This window comes from Lynx canadensis, chromosome A2 (assembly GCF_007474595.2).
Source record: "Lynx canadensis isolate LIC74 chromosome A2, mLynCan4.pri.v2, whole genome shotgun sequence".
Classification (NCBI taxonomy): domain Eukaryota; kingdom Metazoa; phylum Chordata; class Mammalia; order Carnivora; family Felidae; genus Lynx; species Lynx canadensis.
In genome coordinates this window covers 74,930,931-74,936,930 of record NC_044304.2, presented here as the reverse complement: position 1 = coordinate 74,936,930, position 6,000 = coordinate 74,930,931, and positions in this window count along the sequence as shown.

Below are 6,000 nucleotides of genomic sequence, written 5' to 3'. Positions count from 1 at the left end.
GTGTGGACTCAGGCAGACCCTGTGCAGAGGGCCAGGTGCTGAAGCTTGGACCTGCTCGGTTAACCTCTGAGAGGCTGGCGTGCTCGCCTCACCTGGGGCAGCTCCCCTCTGCCCAGCAGAGAGTCTGAGATCTCGTCCAGTGTGACCGCTTCCCTTGGTCACGTGGAATAAATGGATGCAGACATGACGTCAACTTTCGGTGAACGGGACAAACCTGAAAGCCCAAAAGAGGAAAGACATTGATATATTTTGATGAGTGGACTGTCCATCAAATATTCTTCCTTTTTTCTTCCATTTACATGTTTATAACACTTTGTGTTGAATCCACATTTTTCCTTAAATATATTTCTCTTTTGTTAGGTTAATAGTCCCTTTTAAAACCAAGTCGTAAGTAGCATCCGGGACATTCACACTTCGCTATAAAATCACAGAACTTTAAATACTTCAAGCTGAAGAAGAAAACCCTCATTCCAGACGCCTCATTGTTTCTCATCTTTAAAGCTCCCCAAAACAGGTGATTCCTTCAATATTACAAAACCATGAGCAGCTGAGGCAGGATTCGAACCTCCCCCCCGCCCCCCCATCCCTCCTCTGTACCGTGAACACATCACATTGAGTGGACCTGTCATTTCTAATTCAGTAACTACATCAGAGTATCCACTACATGTCAAGGCTGGGACCAGGCCCTTTTTCAAACATAAACGTTACTTTCATAACCCTTGAGAGTTGTAAAATTCTGTGAGGCACACATTAGTGTTCCCAGTCAACAGATGACGACTGTCAGGCTCCTTAAGACATTCCTCACATTGGACTTTGGAAAACAGCTGAGCAAATCTGATAATCATTGAACCAGCTTTATTAGAAGAAATTAGGATCAGTTATGTTGGTCTGCATTGGACCCTTCTCAAAGGTAAATGTGTGCGTGTGTGTGTGTGTGTGTGCACTCATAACAAATTAACTTGATAGAGAATTTCCTCCTCAAGTAAAAAGGCAGCCTCACAAAGGTTGTCAGATTTACAGGAAAGTGCAAAATGCAATGCAATATTTGGACATGAACTACAAATGATTTTGTTGTTTACCTGGAATTCTGGGAAATGTAAATCAAATCCACATTGAGCTAGCACCTCACACCTGATAGATGGCTGTACAATAACAGGTGTCATCGCAGAAGCTGGGAAGGGAGGAAGGGCAGGGACTCTGGCTGACCGTCCTCTGCTCAGGGACCACGTGCAGGGGACATAAGGCTGTTGCAGGAACAGCTCCAAGAGCCGACTGTCCCAGGCAAGCGTGAGTGTCTGCGGTCCTGGAAAATCCCTGCTGGGCCAGATGGGGCATGGTTTCAAAATTAAGAAAGTATAAAACTACCATCACCTAGAGCAGAAAGAGAATCCTTAAAACAAGAAAAGTAGTGAGAAATCTCCTCCACCAGAATGTTAAAGAAGCTATAAGCTACAGCACAGAAAAGAGGGCAGTATTGGCCCCAGAGTTTATTCATGAGCACAAGGTGCCCTAGAGGAGGAGGATGGGGGAGAGAGAGAATGAAAAAATCTTAAATTGCATCCTGTGGGCTTAGTGTTGTTAGTGGTGATTACAATTTGTTTATATTCATATTTTTAAATTCATGTTGAGAGTGTTACTTAGCAAGATGTCAGTATAAGGGGAAAATGCAAATATACAATTTTTAAGGATTAGCAAAACTGTGATCTATAATTGAATCCTTGTCTCTAAAAATTACTCCCCTTGTAGATATCCACTGAGAAAAGTGAAAGCCATAATAACCCGGAACTCTGAGCACTCCTGGCATCGATGCTGTGGGATCAAACACCATTTCTTACCACGAGCACCAGGGCTCAGGTGAGAAATGACTGAAGCCAGAAATGACACAACAGTACAGAGTCACCACGTACGTGCCTGTCTCCATACAAAGTATGTTTCAGGACAGCACAGAGCTGACGAACGACAGCTTCACTTCATGGGTTCAGGACCAGCATGTGCAGGAGAAATTAGAGAGAACTGGAGAAGGAGGGAATCGCCCTCCTGCAGCCCCTCATGAGACACTGGATTCAGACACGTGTCACCCGGGGGGGGGGTGTCACAGCTCCATCACCTGCACTGGCGCTGCTCTCGCTGCCCTTCTGTGTCCCTGTCCCCTCCTGACGTCCCTCTGTCTCCCTCACTTTGTCTAGCTCTTCGCCTTTCTCATTTCCTGTTGCCGTCCGTCCCTCTGCGTCTTTCTCTCCACATCTCCCTTTCCAGCTGGCTCTCCTCCTTCTTTATTTCTCTCTATCTCTCCTCTGTCTCCTCCTGATCTCTCTCCCTCTCTCTCTGTTTCTCTCTACATGTCTGTTATCTGTGTCTGTGTATCTGTCTCCCTACATCTGTTTGGCCATCTCTAACACCCAGTTTCTATTTCTATTTCTCTCTCTCTCTTATTGGCTTTCCACTCTCTCTCTCTACCTCTCCTTCAATGGTCACAGTACCTACTTGAAATTCTTCCTTATTCTGTGCATTTCCCTGTCTTCTGATGACCACTTCCTGTCCTCTCAGCACCCTCTTCATAGGAGCCTCTTTGTCCATCATTCCTTCTTCTCTCTGCTTCTCTTCTCTGTCCCCTGGGGCCTGTGGGATGCAGGCCTGTGGTCTGTGCTAAGGGGGCAGGATGGGCCCAAGCTCACAAATGTATGTTTACTCCTTCGGTGTCTCCTGATGATCTCACCTGCCACATATCAAGTGATCAGAATGATGATGGCAGTGATAGAACTGTCCCCAACATTGCTGCCCTGGGGGACAAGGTCATCGCATGCACACCTTGTATTTCTATGAGCTGGTTGTGAGGTGTTACCTAGTGACAGTGTGAGAAACAGTCTATCATGAATTATTAGAATGTCCTACGATATCATGACCTTGAAATGGGTCTCTCTATGCTGTTTTGTGACCACAGTGACACAGATCAGTAGTGTTCATAATGACCACGTGCCTCTGTATGGAGAGTACTTGGAGAAAGGCTTAGAAGATGCTATATATTTAATATACGTGTATGAGATACCATGTATTTTAGAATATTATTATCAGAGTGTCAATAACACTGAATTACATACTGTGTTCCTTGCATAGAAGATTAGAAGAAACTGTCATGAACAGAATTCTCACGCAGTCTGGGCTGGGACACGGATGGTAACGTGACTTTATGCAAGTCACTACTGAACACACTGGACTAAAACAGGGGCTGACAGTGGGGGAGAGAGGAAGCCTCACTAGGGCCCAGTTCACTCTCCCAGGCCCGGTGCTGCTCGGGGCGCCCGCAGCTTCCCAGAAACCAGCCCCGTCCCCTGCTGGTGCCGGGGCGGGGCTGGGCCAGGGCACTTTCCAGAAGAGTTGAGGGCAGCCCGGAAACCTCAGCCAAAGCTCCACATCCTGCCTGCCTTTCCCACGGGCTCCGTGGCTGCCAGGTGCACGCGGCCTGTAGGGACCTGCCCGTTCAGACGCCTTCACGTGTGGCCAGCCTTCCAGACCCACTTGTCTGGTGAGTGGTCCAGTCGTGGGGCCCAGCCAGGGGCCCCCCCACTCTCTGAGCAGCCGACGCTGTAATCTGACACATGGTGACTGAGGGGAGAGGTCCTTCTTAGCACGGAGCTGCCCAACAGGGACATTTGAAAGCTCTGAATGACACCTCCTGAGTCTGTGAAGATTTATTACATTGACAAGGACAGAATGACAGCTCCAGTCCAAGCCCTGCCACTTGGAGGATGTGTGTCCTTGGGAAAGTCACTGTGAATGGGGATAGTAATGCTTACTCTGGAGACATCATCCACCAAGGGCCAGGGATTGGGCCAAGGTGGTTGCTTTGTAAATAAACGCGATCAGTCTTAAGTACAGTGTAATTTTTATGACAATCTCTTCCTCAAATAACATGTCAAGGTAGTTATAACATCTTGTTCTGTTCACCTGCTCAGAGTCATGTAAGTAAGTAATAAAGCCTTGATTCAAACCCACATCTAAGAAAGTACAAAACCCATCACACCATCCATTCCATATATATATATATATATATATATATATATATATATAATTTATTTTAAGCTCTACAGAGTAGGGGCCACAAAGAAAATTTCAGAGAGACTGCAGAACTCAAGAATATCTCTCACATGCCTGTACGCATAGAGGACAAGCTATTGTTGAAGAGCAGTCTTTCAGGAAATTGTGCTGGACCTCAGAATGTGTAGAGAGTTTTCCAGCACTTGTGAATTAATAGTTTATTGCCTTTTGTGAGAGATTAATTTTTTAAAGGTCATAACAGTCATCATTGATCCATTAAGTAATATCACATAAGCTTTATTGGATGTCAATGTACATGTTGATTCGTTCCCTGCATAAAGTAGGTGTTATTTATCCCAGTCTGCAGATGAGACAGAGACTTAGGGAGGGTAAGTAACTTACTTGAGATTGCCTAGCTAAGAAAGAGCACAGCAAGAACTTCTAGTCTACCAGGCTCTCAAAGCCTGTGTCTTCAGCAACCTGCTCGTCTTTTTGTGATTAAGGGATTAAATTCTGTCCTCATTGATCGGTCTTTCGATGCAAAAATGTGATCTTGTTATACTTCCCATTTGTTTTCTGTTCTGCACTTCCTGATTAAAAAATACACTATTTTGAGTGCATCCAGTTACTTACACTGGCTTCTAGCACCCCCTGCTGGCCATTCCAGGTATGTCATACATGTTATCGTCCTCTATATTGTTCCTCAGGTAAGGGAAGTCTGTTGACAGCAAAGACTCAGCATAGTGAGTAAAACAGCCCGGAAATACAGCAGCAGGAAACCTGTTACCAGTTGTATACTCAGTGTGCTTGGTGATTTTAGGTAAGTGTCTTCTTTTTGGAGGTTCCCCTTTTCTCCAGCCTCAAATGAGAGGATTTTCCTTAACGTTTATTCATTAGTTTTGAAAGACAGAGAGAGAAACCAAGCACATTCTGTGCTGTCAGCACAGACCCTGTCGCGGAGCTCGGTCTCGGAAACTGTGAGATTGTGACCTGAGACGAAATCAAGAATCAGACGCCTAATCGACTGAGCTGTCCAGGCGTCCCAAGACAGAATTGTTATATGTTTGGTGTCTTATGTACCTGTGAAAACTACAGAAAATTGCTTGTGAATAATGCATGTTCACCACTCTGTAAATGGCATACCATTCTGTGAATGCATGTCTGCCCATCTGTCTGTACACCTAGCTCACTGCTCCTCTCTGCTCCCAGCCACTGCGTTGATTCATCCACCGCCAGCGACAGGCACTGCTGTGCATCCTGGCTGTCACCAGTGAGGCTGGCACCAGCACCTTAGGGTCTCTGCATGCTGGGAGTCACGCTTCCCTGGGAACATCATCCTGGGGACAATGGTTCCAGGAATCACACATACACATTCTCAATAAATACCCAATGCCATGTTTTCCGACACCGAAATTTTTACCAACCTGATGGCCACCAAACAGGATCACATTGTTTCAGCAGGTTATTGCCCTGGGCCGCTGATGAGGAAGCTGAGGGTTTTTCATACCTGGCATCCACTGAGTCTGTGCCTCGGACACTTGGCCGTCCGTGCCCTTTGGGCGCAGCAGAAAGGAGGCCGGCGGCAGAGGCTACAGCACCCAGAGGAGCCAGGCTGCCCACGGCCGGGCCCACTTTTCCTGGCCGTGTGACCGGACCCGGTTCTCATTGCGCTGAATCTCAGCTTCCTCGTCTTCGAAAAGGGAAATCAGCCCACACCTCACAGGTTGGTGACGATTAAATAATTTAATACACGTGGAACACTTAGGAGAGTGTCTGGCAAATCAAGATTGTTAGTTATTATCATACTTCCTATTAACAGTAATTATTGATACTACAAATACAAATAAAGATAAAGAAAATGATAAATTATTAAAATTACTTAAGATCGTAGTAACTAATGTTATTAATCACTTGACTTGAATGAATGTATGTCTTCTGGATCTTTCTCCTTTGTGAGTCTTGGCT